Here is a 17884-nt window from a genome sequence, read left to right on the forward strand (position 1 = left end):
TGCTGCTTTCCTCTCATTCCCACAACACTGGACTCCTGGCTGTTCCTGACATGCCCACCTCAGGGCCTTTGCACTTGCTGATCCTTTTGCCTGGAATATCTTCCCCAGATGCCTGCGCGGCTGACTGTTTCTCTTCCTTCAGAGACCCCTACCCTGACTGTCCTAGATAAAATGCCCTCCCTCCCCGCCATTGCCTATCCCTCTCTCTGCTTTTTCCCTCCAGAGCATTTGTCACCATCTGGCACAGTGTAAATTCCTTTATTTAACTCTTGCTTTGCTTCCTCCTGTTGGAACATAAACACCAGAACCTGTTCTGTTTTGTTCACTGCTCTATCCCTGGCACCTGGGCCACACTGACGCGTAGTAAGTGCTTGGTATCTGTTTGTTCGTGGAAGGAAGGGAGGAAGGTGGCAGGGAGGGAGGAAAGGTAAACACAAATTGAAATAAAAGGATTCCAGGCCCTTGGTGTTAAGGATGGTTCGATTTGGTTAGTCTGCTCTGTAGGAGAGGGACTCCGTGTGATGGAGTGGTGGAGACCCCACCACGGTGTAGTGCCATCTGGAACAATCTTTGGCATGGTAGGCTGGCCGCAGTTTCTGTCTGCCCTGAGCTCCATTCACCCTGCATGATCCTTGTTCCTATAACTGAAAAGAAACAAGTGGGGTTAAACTGTAGTCGTTCTGCATTAGGTTTTATAAATCTTAAATTTATCTGCATGGCCAGAATCCCTTTTCCGAGGGAGAAAGACAGGTACTAGAAGATTTGAGCTGAGGATTCAGGGAAAGATTGGCAGGGAGTGGATTTTGGTTGTACTCATGAAATTGGGAGGTTGGGAGGGGAAGCTGAAAGCTCCTGGGTTCTGGTCCTACCCCTTTTTGTGGGTGGCCTTGGGCAGTTACTTCCCCTCTCTCTCGGTCTCAGCTTCCTCATCTATAAAATGACACTGGGACTAGGCCTGGGTGTCAGAGCTGTTCAGGATCCATGCGGATGGGCTTCAGGGGGCCCTTGCCCCAGATGGGCAAGAGCCTGTGACCTGGGTTGTTCCTAAGGTCCCTTCTAATACTGACATCCTTACAGATGTCTGCATTTTAAATTCACTGCTCTCTTTAGATCTAATATCAGATTTTTGGTGAAACCATGACTTCCTTGATACGCTGGAAATAAAGGTGACAGTTTAAAAAAAAAAGTAAATGTTTAAAAAGTTTTTTCAGTGCCGGTTACTTTAGTAAATGTGGGTTTTTTTCCCCCTCTCTAGTTCTTGGTCTTAACCTATAAGCGATCACAAGATCAAACGAGTTTCAGTTTGAGTCCCCCTGCTTTACAGTCTGAGTCTGTATCACTTGGACTTATCACGTTTACTTTCAGCTACTCTGGCTGTTTGGGGGAGGCCTTATCAGCTAACTGTTTAGCCCTCCGGGTAGGAAGATGTGGTCTCGGGCAGTTTGGAAGCTGGTACCCCTCCTCCGCTCGTCCCCCCACCCCAACCCCAGCCTGGCCCAGTGAGCTTTTTGTAACAAGGCAGCATCATTCCTGCTGGCTTTGGGAAGATCCTCAAATGCTTCCCCCTTCCCAAACCCTTGCATCTTGTCCAAGACCAGCTACATAATTTACTGGGTCCAGTGCAAATGAAAATGTGAGGCCCCTTGTGTAAAAATGATTACGACTTTCAAGATGGCAACAGTGAACTGCTCTTCCTGCTTCCGTCTGAGGCAACCAGGACCAGCTGTGGAGATACAGAAAATGCATTTTAAGAGTCATTAAAAATTCCTCAGAAGGAATTTGAGTTGTTCTGGCATGGCCCCTGGATTCAGGGCTCCTGGCCTGAGCTGCTGTGTGTTTGGAAAATCCCTACAGCCAGGTCGGGAGGGTTTGGACGGTGCCCGTGGGTGCTGGTAGAAGGGCAGGGTAGGATGATTTATAAATGATCGTGCTGCCCACGCAAGTCCCAAGGATACTCTTTTCTTTGGAAACATCATTTATTTTGTCCTTTTGATGGATAAACAAAATGCGCATGGAATATTATTCATCCATAAAAAGGAGTGAGGTACTGATACATGCTACTACATGGATGAACCTCGAAAACATCATGCTAAGTGAAAGAAGCCAGACACAAAAGGCCACATGTTGTCTGATTTCATTCATATGAAATGTCCAGAGCGGGCAAATCCCTAGAGGTGGAAACTGGCTGCCAGGAGAAAGGGGAGAGGGGAGTGACTGCTAATGGGTATGGGGTTTCTTTGAGATGATGAAAATGTTCTGAGATGGTGGTGATGGTTGTACCATTACAACCAGTGAATTGTGCACTTTAAAAAAGTAAATTTTATGATACGTGAATTATATTTCAATTTTTAAAAACCTAATGGGGGAAAAAAAAACATTTTTAAGGGCTCGACATTTAACCCTTTATCCTCTGCCCTTGTGGGTATTGATATGGAGCAGGAGCAGCACCCTTCTCTCCTTCCATGTGTCTCTCTCTTCTTCCTGCGAGCCCCCCCCCAATAATCTCTCGAGCATCCCTCTTGCAAAGCCCGTTTTCCAGGAAAGATCTTAGGGAAGCATTCGAGCTAAGCGGATATGTGGCTGCTAAGACTTAGCCTCTCCCAAGGCATTTGCATATTAGCTTTTAAAAGGAGAAACCTTTTAGGTGAGAGGAAAGCATGTTTAATTTTAGAATTCCAAGTAAGAGCAAAAATGTGTGAAAGGTTTTTAATTTTCTTGGGGTGGTGCTCAGTGGCTCTGAAGCTAGGGTGTGGCCAGATCCCCTTTCCATACGCTGACTGGGCTGACTGACCCCAAGACTAGGGGAGATTGGCATGAGGAGCAGGCTATGAAATATTCCCTTCAGGATGAGCGGTTTGCCCCAGGCCCAGACTGCCTTTAACATTTTTCCAAAGTGGGGGGACATTGTGACTTCGTAGGCTGCTGGGAGGATACATCCTTCTGATCAGGGTTCCTTTCTGTCCCAGTGTGCTTGGTTATTGAATCAAGTGATCCCAATCCGAGATAAGCCCCTGCCTGGCTCTTCACTGCTGGTTGTGCTTGCTGCGTGTTCAACCTCCCGCTTCCGTCCCTACGCCTGCTGCCCCCTCACTCCTTCCCTGTAATCAGTCCCATTCTTCAAGACCCAGTCTAGTTCAAGCTTCACTCTTTGAGAATCCTCGTTAGTCAGTATTCCTACCTTCATATTCTTTGTGGCCCCTGGATCCTGAGATCTTTATCTTAATCATCTTTGGAACCCCAGTGCCTGGCATGGTATTTGTACACAGTAAGCTCTTAATAAATGCTTTTTTAAAAATTTCAAGCCGGGCGCGGTGGCTCAAGCCGGGCGCGGTGGCTCACGCCTGTAATCCTAGCACTCTGGGAGGCTGAGGCGGGCGGATTGCTCGAGGTCAGGAGTTTGAAACCAGCCTGAGCAAGATCAGTGAGACCCCCGTCTCTACTATAAATAGAAAGAAATTAATTGGCCAACTACTATATATATAAAATTAGCCGGGCATGGTGGCGCATGCCTGTAGTCCCAGCTACTCGGGAAGCTGAGGCAGCAGGATTGCTTGAGCCCAGGAGTTTGAGGTTGCTGTGAGCTAGGCTGACGCCACAGCACTCACTCTAGCCTGGGCAACAAAGCGAGACTCTGTCTCAAAAAAAAAAAAAAAATTCAAAATATTACAGGGGTGCAGATGTTTTTGTTACACAAATGTCTTTTATAATGCTTAAGTTGGGGCTTTTAGTGTGCCCATCACCCAAATAGTGTTCATTGTCCCCCATAAGTAGGTTTTTACCCCTCCCCTCAATAAATGCCTGCAAATCACAGCACACCAAGGCTGTGTGTGGCTGGTGAAGGGAAGTGGGGAGTGATGAAGTCAGAAGAGAGGTGGCAAGGACATTATCAGCCTCAGGCATTCCTGGCTAAGAGAGGAGGAAATAGCATTTGTGATGTGGAGGGCTGAAATCTGAAAGCCTGCTGGGTAAAGAAGGGGGCATCTCAGAGCTTCATGTCACATAGGATGATGAGCAAAGGGCAGTTCAGTAGCTGTCCCATAGAGCAGTTGCTTCTGTGGAGTGTCCTGTCCTGGAAGACCTTTTGGATTTCAGGCTTTCATTTTTGGCCAGAGGGACCTTCATGAACAAATATATATACGGAGTGCCTCAATATATATAGAGAGTATATGTGGGCAGGTTGACGGTACCCACCCCTGACTGCCTGGGCATTCCTGTGCTCACCTGGCTCTTACTCTTTTCGGGTGGCTCAGGATGTGACCATGCAGCCAGCATCATGGCTGTTACAAAGAAGAAAGTGCTCTGGTGGCATCAGTGGGATGGGACCGGGCAGTTTTGACTATAGCAAGAGTAACCAGTGATATTGGACAGCAGGCACTGAGCATGTCAAGCATTTCACATGCATCCTCTCATGAAATCCTCACAACAACCCTAGCAGGTCGGCGCCCTTCTTATTCTTGTCTTTATCAGGTTACTGGTGAAGAACGTGAGGCTGAGAGGGGTTAATACGTTAGTTAGTAAGTTGCCCAGTCGCTCAGCTAACCAGAGGCAGAGTTGGGCTCAGACCAGTTCTACCTGACTCCTGAACGCTTGTTCTGACCCTTCCCTGCCTCAAGGTCTCATCCCCTTAGTGGGGCCCCACCCACCCTGTGGTCAGTGTGTGCTGGCCCACTGCTTGGGACGCTCTTCCCACTTCCTCTCCTCTTGACCCAGTTGAACCCATTTTTTGAGACCCAACTCAGATCTCACTTCCTCCGGGAGGCCTTCTCCAGCCACTCCAGCCTTCCCTGCCTCTCCTTTAGCAGTCCCTGGCAGGTGACTTATCCACCATCCCCTGGGACGTGATCCGGCTGTTTTCAGTTTACATCTCCAGAGTCTCCAATGAGACTCCAACTTTCCTAGGACCCGAGTTTTCTCTGAACTCTTCGCTAACTCAAAAGGTTTAATTGAAGAGACTTTAATAAGGTAATCCCTTATAGAGTTGCAGGCAGGGTACTGGAGAGCGACTGGGATGGGATAGCACCTGGGTCCCCAATGGGGGAGCCATTGCCACTGCAAGGCCTGAAGGACCCCAGAGGAGCTGTCATTGGAGCCCAGCAGGGGCTGCAGCTGTGGGGGAAGAGCCTGTGATAGGAGCTGATGGATTTGAGAGCCAGCTTTCTACATGGTTAGTAAAAACTCAATGAAAGCCAACAGGGAGGATTTTTAAAAAGGCATAAGAAGAAATAGAAGCCAGAGCCAAGCCCAGTAGGAGCTTATAGCGTAGCTGAGGTTTTGGGGGAGAGAAGACAGGCACCTACCCCTATTCTAGACGGAGTAGCACCTTACAGAGCAGGATTTGCCCCTGACAGATGGGGGTACCATACACCAAACAGTCAGGCACAGGGGAGGTCAACATTGAAGGAGCCACAATTGTCAAAGGCTCCCTTCCTGTAGGTGAGAGTTGAGTGCCAGTCCAGCGACCTCCTTAAGGATTTCCCCAAGGCCTCCTGCAGGCCACAGATGCATCTGGATTGAGTGTGGCCAGTCTGTGTTTTAGCAGTTTTGAAGTCTCAGAGTTCTGTAAAAAATTTACTCCAAGGGTCCTAGAAGTTTGGATAATCAGCAGATGTCCTTCTCCTTTGGAGCTGACATCAGGGTGGGGTCTGCCCACCTCAAGAGTCGCCCCAGGCCGAGTACAAAGACTCGATGCTGCACCCGGAGGGCCTCAGCCCGCTGCAGTGTGGTGTCACTAAATCTCATTTCTTGTTTCTCTATTCCTATTTTTCCACCCACTCCTGTTGGCCTAGATCCTCCTAGATACTAGAAGGGTAGATGGGGTTGGGGGGAGGCATTTTGAAGGCGGTGTGGCTGGTGGAAGGCTGAGCACTCTTCTCTTAGGCCTCTCTTTGCCGGCCCTTGTGAATTTTGCTCCTAGTAAGTTTCTTGGACTTTTTCTCCCAGCTAGTCCTGGACATGCCGGGAGACACTCCAGACAGCCTGATGCCTTTTACTTCCCTGAACGCGGCACACGCCCTCTCACCTCTGGGCCTTTGAGCTCACAGTTCTGTTTTTGCTGCCTGGGACACCCCCTCGCCCCAGTTCTTTGCTTTATGAGGACTGTGGAGAATCCCACAGTCTGTACTCCACCTAAAGAGTTTCTGGGGTCCGGATCCACAGATGGTGGGATTGAGTGTCACTTGAATTGTGTGTGGCTGCATACCTTTGCAGGCACCCAGTAGGGCTGTGGGGGGCACAGCCCGGGGAAACACAGAGACGGGGGTCAGAGGAGACGCTCTGGAGAGGGTGGTGGGTCTGTGTGGCTGCAACTTGGGGAGCAGGAGGGCTTTAGGGGACGGTGACCTCAGGAGGCCAGCGGACCCTGGAAGGGGGCTGACATCTATGCCAGGACATCCCTTTTGCGTCTGGTCTTGGGGACTGCCTGTGCTGGGGGTGGCTTGGGGCCAAGGACAGTGGCAGACTCAGGGCCCAGGCAGGGCAGAGAAGCCAGGCAGGTCTGACGGGGAAATCCTTCATTCGACAAAAAGGAGATGGTGCCACACGCCAGTCTGTGACCTGCTCTGACACCTTTGCCTCCCAGTACTGTTTCCGACATCGGATGATGCTGTGGTTCAGGGTTTTAAACTCTCATCATTCCTTTATTACCTAAATATAATAAAGGTAACAAAGAGGAAAGGGAAATGAAGTTCATATCACCCATAATCCCACCACCCAGATAGCACTTACATTTAGAACTTGGATATGTGAACTTCCTGAGCAATTTTCTGTATTTACAAAGTGGAAGCAAATCACAGATGTGTTTTCTGACCTAGCGTGTGTGTGCATGTGTGATTTTTGTCCATTTAAAAAAAATACATGGCCGGGCACGGTGGCTCATGCCTGTAATCCTAGCACTCTGGGAGGCCCAGGCGGGTGGATTGCTCAAGGTCAGGAGTTCGAAACCAGCCTGAGCAAGAGCGAGACTCCATCTCTAATATAAATAGAAAGAAATTAATTGGCCAACTAATATATATAGAAAAACTTAGCCGGGCATGGTGGCGCATGGCTGTAGTACCAGCTACTCGGGAGGCTGAGGCAGGAGGATCGCCTGAGCCCAGGAGTTTGAGGTTGCTGTGAGCTAGGCTGACACCACGGCACTCACTCTAGCCTGGGCAGCAAAGGGAGACTCTGTCTCAAAAAATAAAAATAAAAAAAATACATGTTTGCCACAAATACAAACTGGGAAGTATAAAGAGAACCCTCCTTGCCTCACCTCCACCCCCTGATTCTCCTCCTCAGAGGTTGCCCCTTTATCAGTTGCCAGCGTATCCTTGCTTAGGGAGACTTCCGGAAGGGACGGTGTGTGTGGACTAGCAAACTGTAAATGCTGGTCATTGTGACTTGCACAGATGTTGTCGTGGGTAGGTCATGAGGACAGGTTTGTGGTCATGAGGACTGGGAAGTAGTTTGTGGTTGGGGAAGGGCCTTTCTCGGAAACAGATGTCTGTGGAGTTAGGTGAAGGAGGTAGATGGAGGAGTGTTGAGGCCTAGGCTTTGATTGGATTTCTCATGAGGAGCAGGGCGAGTGAAGGTGAACGACACTGTGGGCAGGGGCCAGATATTGTCAGATTTTACCTCCCTGGTTGGGGTTGAGGTAGAGGGGCTAGCAGTCACGCAAATGGGCAAGAGACACGTCAGAGAGTGGTGATTGTAATTGGTTGATATTTATAAAATATCCTTGCTTGACAAGACAATAGATTAACAGCCCTATATTGGGCCCCCATTTTTTGTTAAAATTTTTTTTTTTTTTTTTAAGAATCTGTGAATACCAAAACCTAAGCAAAACTACGGAACTGGACTGGAGTTTGGTTCTGGTTTTGCCATTCTGACTGGCTGTGTGACCTTGGGCTGCTCCTCCACTTTTTTAGGACTCAGCCTTCTTATCTGCACATCTGTTGTTCGCAGTCCTACAGGCACATTCAAATCACTGGGAAGCTTTAAAAAGAAAATAGCTGATGCCAGAGGCCTCTCCAAACCAAACGTGCCAGGATCTCCGGGGATGGAGCCTCAACTTTTAAAATAATACAGCCAATATCAAGAACCCCTGGGTTCAGATCATCCTAATTGCTCATTTCAGCCCTAAAATGTTAAGATTCTGTGTATTGTGTTGTATAATTTCGTTCCTTTCAAATACTATGCACAAATGTTGTAAACTTCTGCATACCAAGAAGTCTTATTTTTTTATGAAAAACTCCCCGTAACTCTCATTAGGCCCGTGATATAATGCCAATGTCCTGCAGTTAATAAATCGTAATCATTAAGTGTAGTAAAACATCAAATAATTACTTTTTTGACCCAGGAGTCAAAAGCATGGACTTTAATCTCTAATTTCTCATTCCTTCATTTTGAAAAAGCTTCTGACTGGAGGCTTGAGGCCATCTCTGTTTGCAAAGAAGACACTGAAACGTTAAGAAAGCAGACGTTACTGGAAGTGTCTTTGCTAGAAGAATTGTATATACCGTAAGTTCCAATTGAGGAAGTCCAGTTAGGGGAGGCTTTATCGCTTCTAAATTCTACATGGAGTGGGAGGTGTTTAGAGTCTTGGTGCTGTTTTATCTTTACCATTGAAGTTCTTGGTTTTGTCTCTTCCTAAATGAGTCATTTTTTTTAAAAAGGAACCTAACTTGGGGGGGGCGGGGAAACCACTGCGGGAGGTGCCGGGTGGGGGTGGCTGGGGAGCCAACAGCCAGGAGATGGAGTTTACACTTGGGACATCCGCTCAGAAGGGGCAGAGCCAGGGGCATCTTGCTGAGGGTGAATCAGGGACAAGTGGGACATGACCGGGTGGGGGAGGGCAGCGCGAATGGGACTGATGTGGTTTATTAATTTGCCAAAGATTCAATGGGGCACGTCCATCACACAGACTGCCCAGAAGCGAGGCTCTATCCACAGGCGCTGGGGAGGTTGTGAGCCAAGGGGAAGGAGCCCCCTAGCTTTCCCTCTGCGTGGGGACATGGGACACAGATCGTGTCCATGTTTGCCTGCACTTACAAATAAATGAACTGAAGCCATCCAGCCCCGTACTGGTGTGAACAGTGCAAATAAAAATATTAGTGCCAGGTGGGATTCCAGAGGAGAGAGATGGCAGGCTGAGGACTCCACTGTGGCACACCAGGGGGCCAGATGCAACATGCACTGGCCGGGCAGACAGATGAAGACCAGGTGGAGGACAGGAGCTCCGTGGGGCCAACGCCCGTCACTTCCCCTTTCCGTGCTAAGATCTCCCGGCTGAAAAATGATCCCACACACCCAAGTCACCCAGGCCCCTGATAGCTGTTCAGAGTGCTACTGTCCTCAATGCCCGAGGAGGTAGGGGTGGGAGAGAGAGCAGGGAGGAGTAGGCAGACCCTGGCTTTGCAAAACCAGAGCAGCTCTACACAGTTTGTCACAGATCCCTTCCATGCTTGGGGTAAGGATGACTCCAAGGCAAGGTGCATCCTGACACCCAGGAAGAGCTTGGTGGCTTTGAAGTGTCAACTAGGCATGCTCTTGTGCTGTCAGGGAGCCCTCCAGAAGGGCTGGGTTTCATCTTTTCTGAGTGGCGTGCAGCACCCTGCAGTTGTGCACGTGTGTTGTCTAGGGTTGTCACTAACTTCCTGTGTAGGTGTGGTCTGAGGTTCGAAGCTTTCACTGAGGTCCGGTGTTTCTCTCTTACCAGCTGCAGGGTGGCCTCTTTGTTCCTTGGCTGGCTTTTGCTATCCTTCTTCTATCCTTCTGGAAAATGCTCTGTAGCTGCTGCACTCGTTTGTGTTATTGAGGGCGGAGAGCACTGTGAGGTCTGAAGGCTGGAAGAAGGGGGGAGGGGAGCAACACTGAGTGGCCCCTTATATAATGCCAGGCACTGCGCTAGGAATTTTAGACACTTTTTGTTGTATTCAAGCCTCACATTAGTTCATGTGGAGCCACACTCAAGAGAGGTTAAGTGACCAGCCCAAGGTTGAATGAGGTGACAAGGTCAGGATTTGATCCCAGCCCTGACTCCAGCACTCCTGTTATTAATATTTCAACTAAGTCCTGGAGCTCACTGCACCTTTGGTTCCGCTCTTTTGGGTAGCTCTTGGTTACTTATTGGGCATCTTGGGGGACAGCATCCCCTTACGCCCCATAGTTTTCTCCCAGCCCATTGTCTTCCAGGTTCACCCTTCCGCCTGTCTGAGTGATTAGATGGCCCATGGATGCTTTGCTGACTTTCTCCTCTCCCAGTCGTCCTCCCCATGCTCTGGGAATCCCAGAGGTGTTGGGTGGTGGTCTGTAGCTGGTGATCAAAGTGGATTAGTCCAATTCCTGATTTCCCACAAACAATAATCTTTTCCTACTTCTGGGCACCCAGCCCTTATTATTCTGCTGGTCACCATGAGCTTCTGCACCCAGATGGGTTTCTCACGTGTCAAGCTCTTCCCTTGAAGAAGGAAGAAGAGAGTATATCTAGGTATGTTTGCAAAAGCTTGTGAAAGGGTGCCAAGGAAAGGACCCAGGACCTTGAATGTGCAGGTGCACGGGAGAGCCAAATTCGGCCAGCCTCCTCCTTAGTAGAGTAGCTGTTAGAATTTGCCAAGCTCTGGGTGTCTCCTGCAAAGGAAGAATGGGAATGTTTTCCAAAGGCCCTGTATCCCCTTCACTTACCCATCTGGTTCTCCTGTATTTTCTGAAAAACCTCTGAAATTGTATCACCTGTGCATCAGGTTCTGTGGATCAAGTTACATTTACCACTAGGGGCACTGTCTTAAGCAGTGGGCAGTTACAAGTGTTTTCAACACAGCTATTAATTACGCTCAAGGGGCTTGCGGTCTACACGGGCACATGGAACCCTTGCCCAGAGAAGCTAAATGCAGTGAGCTCAGAAGAGCCAGGGAGAGCTCAGCAAGTGGGGGTGGTGTCCCTGGATGGACTGCAGGAGTGAGGCCACAGCAGGGGGCTGGGAGGGCGGGGCTGCCAGGGAGGAATGTGCTCAGCTTTGGGGCTTCAGGGTGCATGGAGAACAGGGGAGGAGTACAGGTGGGCTGGAGCAGAGGTATGCATGGAAACAAGGTCGAAGAAGCACATGTGCATTATTTATGAGTGATCCCAAGGGATGGCCACGGAGTTTGGGATTGAACTCCCAAGCCAATCAAGTGGGACCAGGATAGATAAAAATAATGCTGTAAGAAGATCCATCTGGATTTGTGGGCTGTGAATGGGCAATGCTGGGGGGTGATTAGAAGACATTTATCACGGTGAATTTTAGAAATGAAATGTTGAGGAGTTGGACTAAGGGTGGTGACAGTCTATATAGAAAAGAATGTAGATAGAGAAGGGAAAGATTTCAAATCCCAGCTCTGCCACTTACTACCTGTGTGGCCCTGAGAAAATTATTTAATCTCTTTGTAGCTTAGATTTGTTCTCCATAAATAAAATCTAAAAACACTTCTCAGAACTGTTGTGTGAGGGTTTTAACTTGTAACACACCCAGCACTTAGTAGTTGCTCAACAAATCCGAGTCCCCTCTCATTGTGAGAAGCATGATTTGGGACTGACTGGGAGGAGCTGGGGGAGTGGAGTACAAGGTTCTGCATCTGGGAGCAAAGCCTTCACAGAAAGGGATGGAGTTGTTTGGGGTCCCTGAATTCAGTTTTAGGAGCACTCTTCACCCTGAACCTTGGCTGCTGAGGGGTGCGACAGAAAGCCCCATAGCCATGCAGATTGTGCCTCTGCGAAACCAAAACCGTGGCCTCTAGTTTCAGCTGGCCAGACACCAGCCCTCTCTCCAGTCACGGTCCAGACTAGGTGAGATGAATGAGCCACCTAGGGCACAGATGTAAGCAGCTTTTGGGTTTCAGTGCCATGACTGCCCTTGCAAGATGCCCCACAGTGGGATGTGCCACCCCGGCCCCACTTCCATTGAGCCCCTCTCCTTGTCTGGCCTTTGTCACTCAGGGGACAGCCTGGCTTCATTCATTCACTGCAAACATCCCTCAGCAGTGAGCTCGCTCAAGTTTCTGCCTCCCCCCTGTGTGCTGACCTGCATCTGGGCTCATCCCAGCCTGGTTGTCTTCTACTCAGTGAGAGAAATGTCCCTCCTTCTGAGAACCCTCTCCCTGTACAGGAGTCCCTACGCCTCCTGCAGCCCCTGCAACCTCACCCCTCCAGTCCTTTGGTAGCAGAGTGTTTCCTGAAACTTCATCCTCCTCTACCTCGCATCCTCTTTTCTTCTGCCCTCACTGACACAGCCCACTCAGGCTGGCTTCCACCTGTAGGGGGTGTGCCCGGACCTGGGCAGGGACCTGGCGGGTTTTGCAGCAGAGGTTTCCCGCCTTCTGCAGGAACTGCCCTCTCTAAGGTCACCTGCGACCTCCATGTTGCCACACCTAACGGACACTTCAGTCCTTATCTTTCTGGGCTCTTGGCTACTTCTGACAGTGTGGACAACTTCCTCCTTCTTGCAGTTCTGTTTTTTCTCTTGGCTTCTTCGATTCCACAATAAATCTTTCAGCAGCTATTTTTTAAAGCACCTACTATGCTCCAGGCTCTGGGGTACACCATAATAGGGTGTCCCTACTGTTAGGGAGTTTGTAGTCTAGTGTGAGGGAAGAGGGATAAAAAGTAAATGTCAGGTGGTGATGAGGGATGTGAAGAAAAATACAACAGGGAAGGGGACAGAAGGGTGCTGGGGTCTGGGTGGGCCTTACTCGTCAGTGTCTTTTTAGGTCAGTAGAGCAGAAACCTGGGGAAGCAAAGGATGCCTGGGGGGACAGTGTCCTTGGCAGAGAGAAGAGCAAGTGCGGAGGGCCTGAGCCTGTGTGAGGTGTTTGAGGAAGCCATTGTGGCTGCAGGAAACTGAGGCAGGGCAGAGTAGGAGGAGAGGAATGGACTAAGGTGTCTTGGTCCATTGGGGAAGGGGCCCAGCCAAGTCATGTGGACCTCGTGGATCGTTTCAAGGACTTTGGCTTTTACTCTGAGAGAGGGGAAATACTGTAGGAGTGTTGTGAGCAGCGGAGTGACTAAGCGATCACTTAGGCCACTCTAGGGAGCGTGGTGTACTAGTTTGCTGGGACTGCCATAACAAAGAACCACAAACTGGGTGGCTTAAACGACAGAAATGCGTTGTCTCACAGTTCTGGAGGGTGGGAATCCAAGATGTCAAGGTGTTGGCAGGACCACGCTCCCTCTAAAGGCTCTGGGGAAGGATCTGCTCCAGGCCTGTCTCCCAGCTGCTGGTTGTGCCTTGGCTTGTGGCACAGTAACCCCAGTCTTCACCCAGGTGCTCTTCCTTGGTGTGCCTAGTTATCTCCTTTTATAAGGGCACCAGTCATATTGGGTTGGGGACTCCCACCTATTTCAGCACGATGTCATCTCAACTGATGACGTCTGCAATGACCCTGTTTCCAAATATGTCACATTCTGAGATACTGGGGGTTAGGACTTCAGCACAGGAGTTTTGAGGAGACACAGTTCAGCCCAGAAGATGTGGACTATAGAAAGATGAGGGAAGGAGTTGGATGACTAGTTAGGGGGTTATTGCAATGACCCAATGAGAGATGCTGCTTGCTTGGACCAAAGAGTTAGTGGAGGTAGTGAGGAATGATGAGAATTTGGATATAATTTGAAGTTAAGCTGACATCATTTGCTCATGGATTAGATGTGGGTTGTGAGGGAAAGAGGGGAACTATGATGATTTAGGCTTAGGGCCCAAGTAACTAGAAGAATGGAGTTGCGTGTCTTCTTCTCCTATATCCTGCCCTCCCCTCAGGGACCTTCCTCAGCGGCTTTCCTGGGTCCTCCTGGGCAGGCCCATTAGTTGTTGGGTTACTTCTCCATTCCCTCCCTGATTGGTACTGCCTCTTCCCATGTTGAAGCCAGATACCCTGAATATGCTCTTTGGGTCACCCTACAGGCCCTGGCTGTGGAGGATGCTGAAGGAAGAGGACACAGAAGCAGAACGACCCTGAAAGATTCAGCCTCTTAATCCTGAAACAGGTAGCTTCTCTGAAATTCTTCTTGTTGGAACGTTTTATGACAAAGTGGTCATACAAATGTTTATTTGAGCCCTGTGGTACAGAGAATGCCCCAAGAAGGGGAGGAGGCTACCTTGGTTTGGATACCCATAGATTTCTAGAAAACTTTCTGTAGGAAATGTCCAGTGATAGCGGATCCACACATTATTGGTTTTCAACATCATTACAAATGGGGCTGAGGGCATCCCATCTTGTCTCTGTGGACTTTGCAGAATTGTTGTAAATGGTTAAAAATCCAATGCACGTTCCTGAACAGCAGCCCTAGAAGTGTTTAGGAGTTAACATGGCTGGGATGCACCTCGGGAGAGTCATAAAACTTCCTAGAAGGCTGCTGTGAGAAAGGCCACAGAACCCATGGGTTCCTGGACTACCAAGCCTTAGCTGGTTCTGTGGCATTTCTGCTGTTTTTTTTATCAGCCCTGGCCCTGTAGTCACTTCTAGTCTCAGTTGAGAAAATGGGCACACGACTCTGATTCCTCTGCCAGCGCCCACACAGAAGCTGTCTGAAGGGTCAGTTGGTTTGTGTATAAACAGAATTTTTAATTTTAGGGGGGTTGTAAGCCCTGGTCTAGCAGGAGATGGCTCCTTTCCACACATTCTCAGTGACAGTGGGGAAGGCGGATGGTGACGTCTGATTTGATTTTCCAGCGCGAGTGGTTTTGTTTTCTTGGCATGTGCTACACTTCTCATTCCTCTTATGTGAGGCTCCGAATCGATTGCTTCAGTTTCTTTTGTATTGTGCCTGATTTCGATTTAATTTTTAAGCCGTTGTGTTTTGGGGTTCCAGTTGGAAACAGATATCTCACTCACGTGGGGCAGCGCAGAGACTCTGCTGAGGTGGCTATTGATAAGGTGCAGGTGGAGGTGAGGGAAGTCACGGAGTCCCAGGGAGCTGCTACCGGGCCAGGCCTGAAAGGGAGTGAGAGGGATGGGTCATCAGGATTGGGAACGGGAGCTGGAAAGGGTGTTTCTGGTAGAGGGATGCCATCAGCCTCCAGCAACGTGGCTGGGAAACAGCCCAGAGAATAAATATCCTCAGTGAACTCCCCTCCCAGGTCTCCCACCTCCTGCTGGTGGCACTGGGAGCAAGGTGGGTGCTGTCCACAGGGCAGGGCTCCGGGGGCAGAGCTGAGTCGGGGAGGCAGGAGGGTGGTCTATGAAGCAAATGGGAACTGTCGTACAGAGCTAAGAGATGCAGGCCACTTGGATTATAAGGGGCATTTCTACTTTAGAACAAAGAGAGGCTTTTGTGTTCATCTGAGTGAGTGAAACTTCGCATTATGAAGTCAACCACATAGAACCAACCGCTGGCCGTGAGACCACCAGGAACAAGAAAAATCCTCATCCTTTTTATATTAATAGTTGAAAGGCCCCACGGAAGTCAAGTGACTTGCCCAAGGCTACTTGTTAATTCATTAATGTGATTCCTGAAAGCCTGTGACATTTTGGGGGGAGTGGGGTAAGGAGGGGAAACAGTATAAAGCATTTGAAATAGTTAAAAACTGTAAAGCAAAATCTGAGCAAGTGGCAGGAAAAGGCTGTGGGTTAGTGTTTATCTGAGTCCAATTGGGCTGTTATAATGATACCATAGACGGAGTGGGTTATGCACAACAAAAATTTATTTCTCACAGTTCTGGAGGCCGGAAGTCCAAGGTGAGGGTGCCAGCATGGTCAGGTTCTGGTGCGGGGGAAGCCTCTTCCAAGTTGTGGACAACTTCTCACTGTGTCCTCATTTGGCAGAAGTCTCTAAGGCCTCTTTTATAAGGGCACTAATCCTATTCATGAAGTCTGTGCCCTCAAGACCTAATCGCCTCCCAAAGGCCCCACCCTTAATACTATCACCTTGGGGGTCAGGATTTCAACAAATTAATTTTAGCAGGAGTCATACACATTCAGACCATAGGAGTTCTTGTTTCCCATTTATTATTTTGGATTCTTGGGCTGTGAATACCAGAAAACCAAACTCACAGGGGCTCCCACAACACAGGGGATTAGTCAGCTCATGTATCTATAATGTGTAAGAATAGGGTGGGCTGCAGGGTGGGTATGAACCAGCAGCTCAGCAGGTACCTAACCCATCCAGTTTTTTCTCATCTTTCTGTTCATTCTTCCCTGGCTCCGTTCATGCTTAGGCTGGGGTCTGCACTGGGCTGGGGGAGGATTGGGTACCTAGCAATCTGGATACTGTTGAGGGAGGAGGGAAATGGATATTGGGAGCGGTTGCTAACATCCACCATATTGTATCACCTGTAGAAGTTGAGTAAAACCTCACTCATTTGGACTCATTGTTGGGGGTAATAGCGAGAGGAAACCCACTCTTAACTAGTAAAATTCTGAATTTTAAAGTGTTTTAATACAGCATAGATTCAGGCATAATCTTCCTAAATAGCTCTTTTTAGAAGCAATTAGCATCTATTTCTCAGATGTCTTAAAATGTAGGACCTTCTAGTATGCCTTCTGTGTCCTCTTTAATTTCTAATTTGCTTTTTCAACCTTTTAATGGCCAGAGTAAACACTGAACTAAAATTCTGGCTTGGTGGAGATTAAATTACAGTAATGAGGTTCTTCATTTAAAACCTCATCTATAAAATGGGAATAACAATAGCACCTACTTTATAGGTTTGCTGTGAGGATTAACTGAGGTAATCCAAGTCAAGTGCTTAGCCCAGTGGCCAGCCCAATAAAAGTTACCTTTATTAGTGTCATATATCTCAAAATATTGTCACCTTTACGTGTTTATGTGCATTTTTAATCTAGGAAATTAACTGTCTTCCCAACAAATACATTATTTGCCACTGATTAGCTCTGTTAGAGATGAGGTAAATAAAGGTATTAAAATATTTAGTGTTTATGGATTTTTTTTTTTTTTTTTTTTTACTGAAGTGCTTTTTTATTAGACTTAATTTTAGGGGAAGCCTAAATAAAGAAAAGTTTAAGTAGCACACAATTAAGTTAAAAATAGGTATAATCTCTGGAAAATAGAAATTTTAAAATTTTATGGCAACATGTTAATATATTCTTTGTTGAAAAATGTTGTAAACAATTGATGGCTTGTCATGGCCTGTGTCAACTGGTTTTCTTCCTTTATTTTCACTTTGGAGGCTCTGGAGGGAGGATTGACTGTCCTTGGCTTTGCTTTCCCAAACCAGCTGCACAGTTAGGCTCTCCATGGTGGGTGGATTTTAGACCTGGATTGAGTGAGAATGCTGCAGTCGAGAGAACTAGTATTGGGTGTTTATTTCAATAGAATTTCTGCTGACAAAATGCTGTGGACCATTCTCTAAAGCCTTTGGTGCTGTAATTCCAGGAGGGTTGAGTGTCTTGATTTGGCGTTCCCAGAGTGATGGTGGGGAGAGCAGAGGTTGGCACTGTGCCCCCAAAAGCTTGATTGCCTGTTTCAACACCAGGAGGTAGCTGTGAGGATGGGAGGGGTGGGTGTGTAGGGGTGCAGCAAGAGGGGAATGTTCCAAAGTGATCAGGAACTTCAAAGACCATAAATTTTTCATGTCCCTTCCCCTGAGTATTGACTAAAATCAGACTTACGTTTTCTGTAGGTTGTTTGTTGCTCTCAAGGCTCATCGCTGTTTTGATACCTAGATGAGAACTAATGGACCCTAAATTCCTTGGCTCAGAGGGTGCTACAGATTAGTTCCCAAGTGAAGATTGCCTGGACCAAGAAAGTCCCAAAAGAAAAATGCTTTGGGGGATTGGCCTAGGCTCCCAGTTTTTTTATTTTGCTTATTGAGGACATTTTTAAAACTCTAACATTCATCAGCAAAATTTTATTAAGAGACTAACTATCTTGATGCCAAAATAGTAGGAAGGAGATAATGTAAGAACAAAACATAAATCTTTAC

The 17884-nt window shown here is 48.1% G+C and overlaps 1 protein-coding gene across 10 annotated transcripts in view; it reads left to right on the forward strand.

Moving 5' to 3' along the window:
* Positions 1-17884, forward strand: part of TRERF1 (transcriptional regulating factor 1) — a 200386-nt gene that overhangs the window by 66119 nt on the left and 116383 nt on the right. For 9 of the 10 annotated variants that reach the window (XM_012773212.2, XM_076003343.1, XM_076003344.1 and 6 more), the window contains one exon: positions 13907-13989. The exons of the other annotated variant lie outside the window; for it this stretch is intronic. The gene's annotated coding sequence lies outside the window, so the exon portion shown is untranslated. The remainder of the gene's footprint in view (positions 1-13906; positions 13990-17884) is intronic. 10 annotated transcript variants of the gene reach the window in all.

This window comes from Microcebus murinus, chromosome 5 (assembly GCF_040939455.1).
Source record: "Microcebus murinus isolate Inina chromosome 5, M.murinus_Inina_mat1.0, whole genome shotgun sequence".
Lineage (NCBI taxonomy): Eukaryota > Metazoa > Chordata > Mammalia > Primates > Cheirogaleidae > Microcebus > Microcebus murinus.